This window comes from Antennarius striatus, chromosome 21 (assembly GCF_040054535.1).
Source record: "Antennarius striatus isolate MH-2024 chromosome 21, ASM4005453v1, whole genome shotgun sequence".
Lineage (NCBI taxonomy): Eukaryota > Metazoa > Chordata > Actinopteri > Lophiiformes > Antennariidae > Antennarius > Antennarius striatus.
The window spans coordinates 2,689,086-2,705,463 of NC_090796.1; positions in this window are offsets into that span (position 1 = coordinate 2,689,086).

Below are 16,378 nucleotides of genomic sequence, written 5' to 3' on the forward strand. Positions count from 1 at the left end.
AATCACCTCACGGGGACGTCCGCTGCTCAGAAATGGTCTTTCCATGAGGGAGATGATCACCCTTATCAATTTTTAAAGCTCAGGTTATTGACACTAACCTGATTTATGGAGGTTATGCAGAGGCCATGGTAATGATTCCTTAAGCTTTCACATACAACACCGGAGGGGCCGGCGCTTACTTTAAAATATTGGTTGATAGAACGTTATTGCTGCAGCGAGTGTTCAGGCAAGGTTTGCTCTGTGGGGCTCTTTGCCCTGTAGTGTAACTGGAAAGACAAACACAGACTATGGATTTTAGTCGTCCTAAACATTCATTTATATAACAGAGGTTCTTTCCTTCCCACAGCTTTAAAACACGTGGCAGAAAAGAATCCATTTAGTTGTGGAGAGAATGAACAAAAAAGGGGCAGAAACCAGATTTTTTTTCTTTTAAGACTGCATATTATGTAAGTTTCCATCTATTATGCATGAATTGCTGATAAGCAAACCAAACAAGGACAGTAAGAGTTACAGATTTAACAATAAAATAAATGAGCTGTTTTCCTCTTGTATAACAAAAGTCTACTTTTACTCCCCCGCGCAGACTTTTAATGACTCAATCCTTCATAACCAGTCTCTAGTTAGGGTGGACCTGTAGACCTGCTACAAATCTTAGGAAACTATAATCCCATTCTTCACAGATTAAGGCCTTGAGTCTTGGATTCCTGCTGCAACGACCTTTATCAAAGACCTGTGTGGAACGTCTCAGCTTCAGCTTCCTCATAGATGGAACTTTTTCTTCCAGGACTTCCTGATCCATCTGATGCTCGATATGATGCAGGATTCCAGTGGATCAGGAAGTAAAGCTGCTCCAGAGCATCACCGAGGCCCCACAATGCTTCAGTGCAGGGAGGGGGTTATGTCTATCATCGGTTTTATTCTCCTTCCATGCAACATGCAACTAATCCAGAGGCTCTAAAAATGTCCAGTTTGGTTTCATGGCTCCCCAGAACAACGTCCTAAAACTTCAGTGTCTTTACGGTTCTGACCTACTGGAGCCACATTTTATGGGTCAGCAGTGAATGAACGTAGAACCCTGATGCAAATTTAGACCTTAAGAGAAATATTATTTTATATTATATTACATTATTTTATATTATATTATAACTCTCAGCGTCTGGCCGTAGACGAGCTCTGCAGACGAGGACCGTAGGTCCTCCTTGGGGGCGCACCGTAGGCCGAGCATGACCCAGGGGAGCTTATCCACCCAGTCGCCGTCGGTCAACCTGGCGTCTAGTGCCGCCTTCATGGACCGGTGGAAGTGCTCACATAATCCGTTGTCTTGCGGGTGGTAGGAAGTGGTCCGGTACAGCCTGACCCCAAGGCTAGCAGCCACCGCGTTCCACAGCTCCGAGGTGAACTGCGAACCGCGGTCGGAGGAGAGGTCGGATGGAGTTCCGAAGCGCGCGACCCACGTGGAGATAAATGCACGGGCCACGTCGGACGCCGCTGTCGAGGAAAGGGGGACGGCCTCAGGCCAGCGGTTTGTCCTGTCCACCATGGTGAACAGGTAGGTGAAGCCATGGGAGGACGGAAGCGGGCCCACTAGGTCGACGTTGACGTGGTCGAATCTCCTCTCTGGGACCGTGGAAGGCTCAAAGCGGGTCTTTGTGTGGTGGTGTACTTCAGCGCGTTGGCAGGCCACGCAGGAATCAACCCATGACTTCACATCCCCCTTGAGCCCCCGCCACACAAATTTCTGGGAGGCCAACTTCACGGAAGGTTTCCTGCCGGGGTGCGACAGGTTGTGCACCGCTTCGAAAACGTCCTGTCGGAGTCCAGTGTCAGAGGTCCTGAGGGTCTGTACCTCACCGCCCGAGGCCTGGTCGGCAGCCATGTGGGTGTAATCAAGACCCAGCTGGACGGTGGTGAGGCAGTCCGCAACCGCGTTGTCTTTACCTGCGATGTGCTGGATGTCTGTCGTGTACTCGGAGATGTATGACAGCTGGCGCTGCTGACGAGCAGACCACGGTTCAGCCACCTTGGACATCGAGAACGTGAGGGGTTTGTGGTCTACGAATGCCGTGAAACTCCGGCCTTCCAGCAGGAAGCGAAAATGGCGGGTGGCCAAGAAAAGGCCCAGGAGTTCTCTGTCAAACGCACTGTACTTGCATTCCCTGGGGGTTAACTGGCGGCTGAAAAAGGCTAGGGGCTGCCAGGCGCCACCGACCCACTGTTGGTGCACAGCACCGACAGAGTAGTCCGAGGCGTCGGTCGTGACTGCGACTGGGGCCCCAGGCACTGGGGGAGCCAACATAGCGGCGCGGCTCAGCGCCGCCTTGGTCGCGTCGAAGGCGGTCTGCCGCTCGTCCGTCCAGTCGATGGTCTGCTTGGGGGACTTGTTCTTCAGGGCCTCCTACAGCGGGCACATGGTGTGCGCCGCTCGGCGAATGAACTGGCGGTAAAACGTCACCATGCCAAGAAACTCCCGGAGCGCTCTGGCTGTGTCGAAGCGTGCATGGAAGTAGCATAACCCCGGGTCAGAACAGCCGGTGGCGGCGGGGGCGTTTCTGTCAGTCTGTGCACCGGCGTACGGGGGTGTGTGACTGCGTGCCGGGGCCAACACATCAGGGGTGAAACGCTGTGTAGCTAAGAAGAAACGGTTAGCCGTCTCTGCTAGAGCACGGGGTTCTGTCATGGACCTATTGGCGAGCGCCGTCTGCACGTGCGGCGGCATGTGCCTCAGGAAAAGTTCAATGAACAGGAAATCCCCCCCCCCCCAGTAGGCTAACATCATTTCCATGTGTTCTGAAGGTTTGCTGTCCCCCAAACCTTTAATGGCAAACAAACGCCTGGCCGTGACAGTTCAAAAGTTTTGAGGAGGTATGCCTTTAATGCTGGGTACTTATCACCTGCAGGAGGGGCTGTGATGAAACCCACTGCCCTGGCTGCAGTAGAGCTCCCTTGGGCCGCGACGACGTGGTAGTAGCGTCGTCAGGGCCAGCTGAGCCTCCGCAACAGAAACGCAGTGATTCTGCCCCATAGACCCTCCGTCAGTCTGCCCCAGGGCAACTGTGGCTACACACGTAGTTACCATCACCAAGTATGAATGAGGAGTGAATGAATAATGGATCCGATGTAAAGCGTCCTTGTAAATCTAATCCATTATTATTATTATTATTATTATTATTATTATTATTATTATTATTATTATTATTATTATTATTATTATTATTATTATTATTATTATTATTATTATTATTATTATTATTATTATTATTAGTACCTTTTGGAAAAGATAATTTTCATATCACCGAAGCAGCCCCAGCCTAATTTATTTAAATGCAAAACCTGTCAAGGACAGAGTTGAACGTTAGCTTACCCTTTTAAAGGAAAAGCCTGTTGGCATCTTACTATTGATGTTGCCTTATTTAGAGGCATGTTATACTATTCAATTGAATTGCTGTATTGAGTCAGCTTTAGTATTCATTTTGATTGAGAATCTGCTTATGTGCCTATTTGAGACTCGGCCTTATTATATTTCTGAATTTTATTTGTTTTATTTACCTGTATTCGTATTGCATTTTTCAGAAATGCACCTGGCCTAATTGGTTTGCTGATGTGCTTGGCGTTTTTTCTTTTGAATTTTATTTATAAAGCACACTTAACCAATAAAAATGTGGATTTCAAATCTTCTTTTCTTGGTGTATTCTATTGATTAATATATATATATATATATATATATATATATATATATATATATATATATATATATATATATATATATATATATATATATATATATATATATATATATATATATAAATCATACATGAAGTATATATTTTTTATAATGATGGTGTAATTATTTTTCAGCTCTATCATTGTTTGTGGAGCAATAAGACAATATTTGCTCATTCAAATACTGAATTAATATTAATGTGTTCATCAGAAAAACTTTCCCTTTCCAAACCAAACAGGATTAAATGCTTCTATGAAGGTTGAATCGGAACATCACGTCATCTTGAGGAGGATTTTTGTGTCATAAAAGTCATTCTAATCCCTTGGTCAAGTTTGATTTAAAGATTATGAATGTTTATTCTTAAAGGGAAAGTTTAGCCTAATCTCTTTTAAATCCCAGCATGCACTGCCTTTCATACGCTTCCGCTTCACAACGCGCTCTCACAGACATGACAGTAGTTACAGATTACAGATTAGAGGTATTCTCATCTGCCATAATCCGTCAGTTTTCATGTTTTTGGAAAGAAGAAGCACAATAAAGTTTCCCATGAACCTCAAATATAGAAGGACAAACACATAATTATGTATTCACTGGCTAACAGAGAGCGATTTAAATCAGTCCAAACTCGGTGAGTAAAATCCTTCATAAACAAATGCGACAAAAGTTAAATTGAATCAGGATTCCTGCTGAAAATAGAACTCGATTAATCCAAGAGCAGATCTTATCGTTTCATTCTTGGAGTTTAATTTGGAGCATTAGCGATCTGTAATGTCAGCATGTCAGAGCACTTATTGATAATAAGTAATCAAGTTGGAGTCCCTCCATTGATCGTATGCCTTTAAGCCAGTTTACTGTGTGGTAATGTAATGTTCACTGTCAGTCGCTGGTCTGATGTGTTGACTTCAGTGCTGCTCTTTTAAATACCCACTAAGCCTGTCTGGTAATTACACAAAGGAACATTATATTTTACTATCCATGAACAAAGACGTCTTCAGTTTGAACCTGTTACACATCGATTCTTGCAGCAGGAATGTAAATGAGTAGCCTCAGGCTGATTGTAGAATAGTGTAAACATAGTATGTAGCTTCATTTGCATTGCCTTTTGTCTTTGTTCAAAATGTTTGCTGTTTTTGAATTCTTTTTTTCTCCAGAATTCTTGTATAAATTATGCATTTAAATTTCTGGCCTAATTTAGAAAAAGAGTTCACTCATATTTGTTTGACTGTTTGGAAAAAAAACTGGTTGTGTTTTGTTTGCACACACACTCACTCCTATGGTCAGTTTGGGATCGGTCAATTAACCTGAAGCGCATGTTTTTGGAGGTGGGAGGAAGAACCCAGAGAGAACTACTTTCTTTGACATTTTCACATTGAGAAAATAATATTTTTCTGTCAAACTAATAATGAAGTTGATGTGATTCTAACAAAATACTGATTTAGTGGAGATTTGTGCTCTCTGCTGTCAAGTATTGACTGTGCACTTTTTACCGTTTTTTCCATTTTCCAACACAACAGGATCTTCCATGTCTCATATAAAATTATTATGCGACCAATAGTTTATTTTATTACATTCAAACAGACAACGGAGATTATATGACATTTAATTTCTTCCCTTTGACTTGACAGAACTCCTTATGGAAAGAATATATCAGATAAATACCTGCAGAAACACGACTATTTATTTTTGCTTTTTTTTTTTTTCAAGTTAGTATCATAGAATTATAAAACTATTATTGGAAGAAAAATAACATTTTCTGTATTACAGGATTAACCAGTAGAAGCAAGAAATCGTAGTTGTGATCAGCTTATGTCCCAGAACCGCTTCTGCATTCCCTGTTTATTCTAAATGTAGTCAAACGGCTTCAGTCTTGGTACCATTCCTGGTATTATTACAATATTAATGTACAATTACCAAAAGGAGGAGATCTAAAAGCAGACATGTCCAAATAAATGTGACAGGAAGATGAATTGTAAAATAAAACCCCGAGTGATCTCTCAACATGACGTCTTTATTTATGTGCCCAGATAAGTTGACAAACTCCAGCGTATTGAGCTCTGGTGAGCTCTTTGTGTTTATTCTAGGAGAGCTCTGGGAATTAAAAAGCAACATTACTGACGCTGTGTAATGTGAATGGGCTCATTAGATCTGCTGTTATTTCAGAAATTACGCTGGAGTTGCATGGCCAGATTCCTGCTAATAAACTTGAACACATGGACGCACCAACAGTCCCAATCCACCCCCCACCTATCAGGACATACTCTCCCCTCTCATGGGCTAAATTAGAAAGGGGTGACAAAGGGAGGGGGGGTGGTGGTGGCTAATGAAACAGAAGGGGCACCAGGAGCGCCGGGGCGTTCTAAGCCTGATGTCTATGGATGCCTTGACCCCCCCCCCCCGGCTCAGCTCCTCACCTTCTCGGCCTCCTGATTCTCTGATCTCCTGACTCAGTGAGAGACGAAGGCTTTCTCCAGTCTTGATTGGATTCTTCTGCGAAAGGACATGTGGAAGCGAGCTTTAAGAGCCTCGCCTCACATTGATGGAGATGCTCGCCATCTTCTAGTGGACCATATCTGAGTGACCCCCGGGTGACCTGGTAATCTTACATAAGCTATTTCCAGAGCGAAACCATACTTGAGCACACACACTGAAGTCAAGATGTAATCCTCACTATATATTGTCCATCTAATTTAATCTTCTCAGAGCTCTGCTTTTATATTTGAAATGTTTCATCAATGCTCTAAATTTTATTTGATCACCAACACCTTCAATCTTGACACATTTATTTTAAATTTAAATTTAATTTCACACAATTATCCCTGCAGTTATTTGTCTTCATGGGACAGTCATTAAACAGATTTTTTTTTGTAAAATAATAATAATAAAAAAAATAAAAATAAAAAAATCAGGTATCAGGTGATTACAGTAACCAGAGAACAGAATGAAACAACCTTAAATCACTCAGAAAAAAAACAATTTCAAGATGTTTTTCAGCATACAATGAATTTCAACATCTGTAGCTTCAAAATTATTCTACCTGTTAAAATTTAATTACATCTCACATAAGAGACATGAAAAATCATTTGTTTATCTTTCTTTTTTGTACTTCACACAGTACATATTTACTATTTTCCAAATCTTGTTCTGAGTGACTACTTTCAAGTTTAGATTAGTGTAGTTAAATGCACATCTCTAATATGTCACTCAATGGAAAATACCCAACCAGAGAATAAAGGCATCAAATGTGTCCGTTCTCCTTTGATAACAGTGAAAATAAAACATCACTATCTGACCAAGTGACAGTAGCAGCAGGCCTGACTGACCTGATTGAAACACATAAAATCACTGTGGAAGCAAACAAACATGGAAGGGGTGGACCTTAGTGGAACGAAGGAGAACACAGAGGGATGTAGACGAGGACGGAGGCTGGAACCGTCGTCTGCCAGGGAGCCTTTTGTCCCCTCGTAGGGCTGACCGCCTGTTTCTTTATGCGTCCACTAAAAGCTCCAGTGTGTGTGTTTTACACGACCACTAACAGGCCTCGGATCACTGGTTATGAAAAGAACGGCTGCTAACCAACGTGTTCCTGCTGGTGCGACTCTGGCTTCTGATTGGTCGGTTGGAGAGCTGCTGCCGCTGCAGGCAGGAAGGGTTATTTTGGATTTGTGAATGAAAGCCATGTGGGCTGTTGGGTAAACTTACTGGGATTCAACTGTATAACAAATCAATGAATGTGTTTTCTGTCAAGTACACATACATCCATTCTTCACCTTTAGAAGGTTTCATTAATGTTTTTCTTATTTTCTGTAGCAAATACAACCATTAAAGGGTATTTAGCCACACATTACAGCTAATCGGATAACAGCCGTAAGTCAGGAGTTGACCATACTGTCAAGCATCAAATATGAACTGCAAATGAACGATGTGCCGAACTGAAAAAGAAAGCTAAATTAAATGCAAGCTGTGTGTTTTGGGGGTTTGCTACAGGATTCTGGTTCTATTCTCTGCCATGATTTGCTTTAATCACCATCTCATTTATTCATGTGCGCCTCAAACATTAAAATGCTTATTCAGCAAAACGTTATGGTAAATTCATTTGTGTATGTAGCTCAAGCTAGTTCCTTAGCCACCTTTAGGAACTTCAAGAGATCAGAGTTCTGGTTTTAGCTTAAGCAAATGTAGATGAATGCTAGACATGAAATACTTTATTAGTCCAGTGGTAAAACAGAAGCATCTGGTTGTATTAATATGTAGTTACAGTGTTCTGGTTACAGCTTACACAATGCTCCCTCTGCAGCCTATTACCATGTGATGGATCTGGGATTGTTATTTGGCCTGATGGAAGTCTGGCATTATTGGCCACTGTAAGAATGAGGATAGAGGAAGTGTTGTGCTCGGGGGACCTGGGATCGATAGAGGCGCTGCTGGCCGTGATCATCTCTGCTCAGCTGAAGAGACGGAAAAACCACACCGCGTCTCTGTGGGGGTATCAGAGGATGTAGATTGTGGTAAAGCTAGCAGCTCAGACAGACCTTAAGACGTAAAACACTGGAAAAAACATTTTAAGCTATGACACAGCTGAGTTCTGTGCTATATTAAATAAAATGTTTGTTTGAAGAGGCACAAGTATTGGATGTATTTTAAGAATGTATTAAATTTGTGCTACATGTCAAGAGAAAAGAGACATAACTGATGCCCTTTAGTTTTAAATGTAAAGACCATACAAAAGCCTGCTCTGCACATCACCAACTCGAGCTTTGCACCAGAAAAAAAGTTGTGTCACAGCAAAAAGTTTTGTTAAAACAATTTTTTGAAAGTATTGTAGCACTGAAATGTACATGTGTGTGTTCTGTGAGTTAAAATGTTTTGTTCCCAGAGTCTGTTGGGTTTTAAGAACATACAGTAAGTGGATAAAATGCGTTCATACCTTGTTGGACGAGACTCTGACAGAGGAAACCACCGAGGAAATGTCAGGAATGTCTTCTAAACATCACATACGTGGCTAATAATCTTGCACCTGTACTCAGAGATGCATCAGAAAAATGATCAGCAGTTTAGAACCACTAGCATCGAGCTAGAATGAAAATAATAAGGAATCCCTTATTTTCTGTGCAACATTGCCTAAAATATCAGGCAAAAGTGCACAAGAATAGAACATGGAGAGAAGCCTTTTGAGGCATCCAGAGGACTCATCAGCTACAGGATGCTGAAAGAAAGCTTATTCTATGTCCTTCTAAATGATTATGTAATGGAGCTCACCTCCATGAGAGCATGACGACCTCTGCTGGTAAACAATCAAGGCTCAGGGGATCATGGACAATGGGCCCACAATAATTCTGCAGACAGACAGACAGACAGACAGACAGACAGACAGACAGACAGACAGACAGACAGACAGACAGACAGACAGACAGACAGACAGACAGACAGACAGACAGACAGACAGACAGACAGACAGACAGACAGACAGACAGACAGATATTTGTAGCACTTTTGGATTTGACCAGATGTTCAAACACTGCTTTATAACAGAACCAGTACAGTAGTTGGTTTGACATTGTCTTGTAATGGTGAATGTTCAGTCTTTCTGAGCTTTAAACATCATTGTGCCTACACCTGTAGTGAGAGCAGGGAACAGGTGAGTACATCAGAGGGACAGCACATGTTAGAGGTTCTGGAGATAAAGTCAGAGAGGCCAGACTGAGATGGTTTGGACATGTCCAGAGGAGAGATAGTGAATATATTAGTAGAAGGATGCTGAGTTTTGAACTGCCAGGCAGGAGGCCTAGAGGAAGACCAAAGAGGAGGTTTATGGATGTAGTGAAAGAGGACATGAAGGTAGTTGGTTCGAGAGAAGAGGATTCAGAAGACAGGGTTAGATGGAGGACACTGAATGGCTGTGGAGACCCCTGAAGGGAAAAGCCCAGAGGAAAAGAAGAAGTAACTACAAATTACTGAATTAAAAACATCTTAATAGTGCCAAAATGTTATAGTGTGTTGACTTGTGTGGGTGGGTGGGTGCATAGGGGTCTCTTTAGGTGTGTGTCCTACATTTTACCAATAGAAGGAAGACCTCGGGGGCTTTCAAAATGAGAGTCTCCTGTCATCAGGACCGACCTTGGGGGGTAAAAAGATGACTTGGGGCATGTGGGCTGTATCTGGACCAAAATGAAAGTGTTAGAACTGAATGGCTCCATTGAATGGCACCAACATGGGTTGAATTGTTACAGAAAAATAAAGTTGGAAAATCAAATTGTTCTCGATATTTAGCAACATTTCTAAATAATTTGATAAGAACAGATTGAAAAACATTCAAAGATTATCACTCCAAGTATTTCACACACTGACACTTGTAGGTCTTACATTTGATGAATGGTAGTTAGATGCATTAGGGACGTAGTCAGTCATAAGATTAAGGGTCAAAGGGGAAGATAATCTGTGGCAAATGCAAAATAGAAAACTTAATCCTTGTGAATTCAGCCATGCAAGATAAATTGTGATTAAACGAACCCATTTCTGTGATCTGACACATCAATATGAGCTAATAAACAGCCGGTCAGGCATTGCATTGTACGGTGTTGTTAGAAGGACAGATGGAGTATGGCTGTTGAAGCAAATATGTAAATGATAATGATCTTGAATAAAAGTCCTATTGTTTTCTTCTGAGATAATCCAAACGGTCCAAAATCACTTTACATCCACAACAAATACAATCCTTATTACAATCAGGAACAAGCTAGAGAGGTACAGAGGGCATGATTATTCCAACAAATCAATGTGAGCGGTTCTTCGGATTAATTATTCTTCATTGTCAGCTGTGGAATGAGAAAATGAAACAAAATTGGACTGAGGACAGATCCATTAAAAATGGAGAATGTCAATAAACCCTTCAAATGAGCTTGTAAATTTCACAAACACACCCTTGTGGACATACTTTAAGGGGGGACAAATTCTCCTTTCTTTGACAGCAGGCTTTATAAAAGGTGAACCAGGAAAGTGGATGGGATTACTCCCATATTGCTATACTCCCTGTGTGCCTTTAATCCCCTTGCAGAGAGTAACCCCGCGCAAACCGTGGATAACAGATTTATCTGGGATAACATCCATGTCATTACAGTCTTCCACCTCTCAAAGGCCACAGGGACCAATAATCCATCTCTCTTTGGAACGGGGATGTTAAACAATACCAGCAGATGTGTCTGGAAGCCCGTGGAATTGAGGACAGGCTTTCCAGCAGGTAATCTTAATCTCTTTTTTTCCTGATCTGTCCCTTCTCACACGCCCACACTGTGCTCTCTCCAACTAAGCGTGCTGAGATGTTAACCTGTCTCTAGCGGCCAAATCCGGTGGTGGAGCTCAGCGAGTGGAAATCTGTACAATAATACGTCTAAATCACAGAAAACAGAGCGGAAAAATACCTTTTGCTGCTGGCTCTCCTTGCAAAAGCACACATCAATGTGGAATCTGAGAAGTTCATGCTTCATCTGACTACAAATGGGTCAATAGTGAAGGTGCTTTGCAATTACAATTGATTATTATTCCATATGAAATGTTTCTGTCAATACTCGGTCTTACAGGACCTGCAGATTCATTCCAGCGTCTGAGTGAACTGTAACTGTTTCCATCCTTCCAGGCAAAAAAGACTTCATCCCTTCAGTTAGCCGTTAATCTTGTACCTTAAAACGGGTTAGAGCGTGATTAGCTCCAGTCTTCTGGAGCGATCCATTCTGGTGTTTGCACCAGCAGCAGGACATCCCAGCAGATTAGGATTGACTAAAACAGCCCAGTAAACCCCACTGCTTGTTCCTGAGGTCTGAAGGAGGCACGAAATGTTGAGGATAAAACGAGTCGAAACGTTTAGAACAAGTTTTTCAGTTGAACATTTGCTGCAATTTGCAAATCAATTCAAACATAAATGTATATAGTTTTATAAACGATCTATATTCTATCACGTGTAATCTAGCTACCTTTAAAGTCAGAAGTGCGCTGCGATCCGTGAGTCTTGGAACGCAGCGTACACATGAATGCTGTCAGCCAATAGCGTGCGCGTACGGTATCACATGACCGCCTACTAAAAAGCCGCGATGTAGTGAAGCCGTGCATCTTGAAGTGCGAATACGCGAGGGATTACTGTACTCAATACCAATAATACTCATACTCAGTACCCATACTCACTACCAAGATTAAAAATGGAGTTCCGCTATTTTTGCTGCGACAACAGCAACTAGTTTAGTCTGACTCATGCGTTGCTGCAGCATTTATGTTGTTTATTTGGGAAAATGTAATAAATGCAATAAATGAAAGAAGTGAATATAAAAGCTGGTCTCAGCTTGTGACTGATCATAATTGAAACGGCTCAGTGGATCAGTGGACCGCAATTTATTTTACAGCTACACAATAACCTGAACATGGAGGGTCAAAGAAGCCCTTTGTTCATTAAAATAACAGAAAAAAAACCATGCACTCATTAAAAGACCTGAGGGCATACACACACACACACACACACACACACACACACACACACACGCACACACATGCACACACACACACGCACAGACAGTCCTCCTGAAAGCAGTATAAGTAGAGCTTATCCCTCCTTGGAGTGCTCCGATCTGGTCACCCCATGGGTCAAACACACACTTACACACACATGCTTCTTCAGTGTGGTTTCTTTGCCAGCATGTGGATCAATGACAGGTGCAGGTATCTGAGGGGTGGGCTTCTGATCCGGGTGGGGCTCTGACACACGGAGGAACTGAAGTCACCTGCACATGACCTTTTACGTATCCATGGTAGATCCATATCAACAGATCCGTATATGTCTGTCTGGCTGACCGTCTGTCTAATTTTGTAAGATGATATAAAAGTCTTAAAAAATAAAATGTAAGCCTGCCCTAGAATCGGAATCACATTTGCGGATTTATTAGATTGATAGTTTAAACTGAATCAGCTGAGTTTCTGCTATAAGATGATCTTTTATTTTTCATTGTTTATTCTTCGTTGTTTCAATGTGTGTCTCACAGAAATTGATTATCTATAATCCCTACATCTTTAAACGCGTTCAGGACTAGTAGATTGCTATTTGACTGATGTTCTCTAGGTCTTATGGGGATATAATTGAAAGAAAAGGAATTTTAATCACACATCCTGCACAATAAAAATGCTGTCTTACAGCTGATGATCCATATGATTGGCTCAATGTTGGATTGTTACATGGGCCACATAAATGAAAGTCATAAGATGAGGCTTGTTAAAGCCACTAATGTAACAAGAGCCTGGTAACCTAGTAAATGTACCCATTTTGGAAATGTAATAGGTCAACAACGTAATAACTGGCTAATAACATAATTAAAGTCCTGACTTCATAATGTAATAACTTTTGGCCAATAACGTATTAATTTATTACCGACCCTAACCCTAAAAAGTTATTACGTTATCGGTTCAGGACTTTTATTGCATTATTGGATTATTACATTTCAAAACAGGCAAATTTATTATTTTATCAGCTGTTATTACATTATTGGTTTCTTTAAGACTCAAACTATCAAGAAAGATTTGACCCATTCCCAATGCACTTCTGTAACCAGAATGGGAGCCATCTTTTATTTACGCCGCCTCTGTTCAAAAAAGTTTTCTAGGATATTTTACCTGGTTGGATTTTTTTAATATCTCCTATTATAACTTTAAAAGTAGGTCATACAAGCTGGTGTAAATTACATTAACCTGAAATATTCCACGGGTGGCAGATCGTATTCGAAAAGGTCACTTCAATTAATTTTTTTTTTACAAAATCATCAAACTGGTGCCTCGACAGCGACACAGAAACACTTTGGCCTGTGGAGCCGATGGAAGGCAATATGAGGCCCTTCTGTGTGGAATGGATGGTGACATCAGCGGCCGGTGAATGTGTTCATTAGTCTGCTACTGTGATTGGCTTGAAGGTATAAAGCTCTCCACAGTGTGACTTATGGCTGTAATTTAGCCTTGATCACATACACCATTACTTTAACACTAATTAGACTGTCACTCAAGCCAAGGATGAAGGATGCAGGCAAACTCCCTGCAGGGTTGATGCTGACTTTAAAAACATCAAATGCATTGAAATAGAGAAGGTTCCTCATATTAAATCCATAAAGTTAATATAACTGATGGTGAATAAGTTGCACGGTGACTCACAATCATTTTACAAATCCAGACACTTCTCAAACCTCTTCATTTCAGACATTGTGATGCAGGGATCTCCAGTATTAATCAGCCGGCTCTGGCCCCGTGTCAGGAAATGAATCAGTGCCTGGGCTCCGGCCCTGACCCCCAGGTCACGCCTTAATGGACGACCACTTCATCAGAGAACAATCTGCTGAGCGACTGCAGACACAAGACACACAATCTCTCCCCCCGGTGACCTTACCTCCTGATCCATGGAGGGAGGTGGGACAATAAAATAAACAGGAAATTATAACCGAGGTATTGATTGATTTGCAGACATTATATTACACCTGTGTAGAAATCTTTGTCATGCTGGAATAAGAGAAGACTTGAGGGTGTTACTGGGGGGGTGGGTGGGGGTAATGATTGGTTTTCCACTGCTGGGAGTTACTGCTGTTGACCAAATGTAAAGTGTCGGTTCCCATTGTAAATGTATTTGCTTTATAATAGAAGACAAAATGTGCAGTAAATAAAATGCATACAATTGTAGGAATGGAAATAGTTTTAATAAGTTTTTTATTCACACACAAAGAGAAAGTATTTCCTGTAGATGTGAAGATACTATTAGAACTATTAGCTTTATTAGCAATCCTAATCCGAGCCTTAACCCTAACCTCAATCCTGATGCAAACATGAGCCCTAATCCTAATCTGAAACCTAACCCTAATCGTAAACCTAACTCTAATCCTAACCCTAATCCTAGCCCTAACACTCATTTTAAACCCAAGATGAACCCTAACCTTAACCCTAATCTTAAACCTAACCCTAACCCTCATCCTAATCCTTGCCTGATCCCTAACCCTGACCGTAACTGTAACCCTGTCCCTAACCTGAACCCTAACCCTAACTGTAACCCTGACCCTAACCTGAACCCTAACCCTAACCCTCATCCTAATTAAAGTGTTTTTGCAAAAATCAAAAATCAAATCATCCTAACCCTAACCTGATCCCTAACCCTAACCGTAACTGTAAACCTAATCCTAACCCTAACCCTCATCCTAATCCTTACCTGAACCCTAATCCTAACCTGAACCCTAACCCTAACCTCAATTCTGACACTAACCTCAACACTAATCCTAACCTGAACCCTAACCCCAATCCTAAACCTAACTCTAATCCTAACCATAATCCTAGCCCTAAAACTCATTTAAAACCCAATCTTAACCCTAACCTTAACCCTAATCTTAAACCTAACCCTAATCCTCATCCTAATCCTTACCTGCACCCTAACCCTAACCCTAACCTGAACCCTAACCCTAACCCTAACCTGAACCCTAACCCTAACCCTCATCCTAATCCTTACCTGAACCCTAAACCTAACCTGATCCCTAACCCTAACCTGAACCCTAACCCTCATCCTAATCCTTACCTGAACCCTAACCCTAACCCTGACCCTAACCTGAACCCTAACCCTAACCTGATCCATAACCCTAACCTGAACCCTAACCCTAACCCTAACCTGAACCCTAACCCTAACCCTCATCCTAATCCTTACCTGAACCCTAACCCTAACCCTAACCTGAACCCTAACCCTAACCCTAACCCTAACCTGAACCCTAACCCTAACCCTCATCCTTACCTGAACCCTAAACCTAACCTGATCCCTAACCCTAACTTGAACCCTAACCCTAACCTCAGTTCTGACACTAACCTGAACCTTAACTTTAACCCTAAACTGAACCCTAACCCTAATCCTAACCATAACTGTAACCGTAACCATGACCCTAACCCTAGCTTTAAACCTAGCACCACTTTTTTCTTTGAATAACAAACAGATCTCTTAAATGATGTTATACTGATATTCCCGGATGGAAACAGTCTCAGTTTGTGAATCTCTCTGATTTCAAACATTCCTAAACACCAGGGAGCAAAGAATCTGAAGTCACCCACGCTTTAAATCGAAAGAACAGTGAAGATTCCTGTCCACTTAAAGTTTTCATTAAAAGCTATCTTAGTAATTTTTATTTTATTTTTAATTTTATATACTTGATTAATCCCTGAAGCCAAATTAGTGGCACACTCTAGTTAGTCAAATCACATGCACATTCATGCAATAAATGTGTTTCTTAATCTTTAGCCGTTAAACAGATTATGTAGTTGTAGACGCAATCAGTGAAAGAAAAGTCTGGTTTTTCTGTGGTGAACCGGCTCATCATGACTTCTTATTTGCAGACTTACGTTTTAAACTATATTTAATTCCTCACCTGTTTTGAATTCTGCTGACGTCATAAATGAAGTTTCATTTTTCCTCTTAGCTGTAATAAATATTGATGGTGCGAGAGTCTGTTGATGAGTCCAACGTCTTTCTCTTCCATTCGTCTCAAGTTCTCACAGGCCTCACCTGAAGCTTCTTAGTTCTTTGTAAGTCTTCTTCTCTGTTGGAGGAACCAGAGGGAAGATGATGAAACCACTGGGAGTGTCGACCCTTGAGTTCAGCAATGATCCAGCCACAAT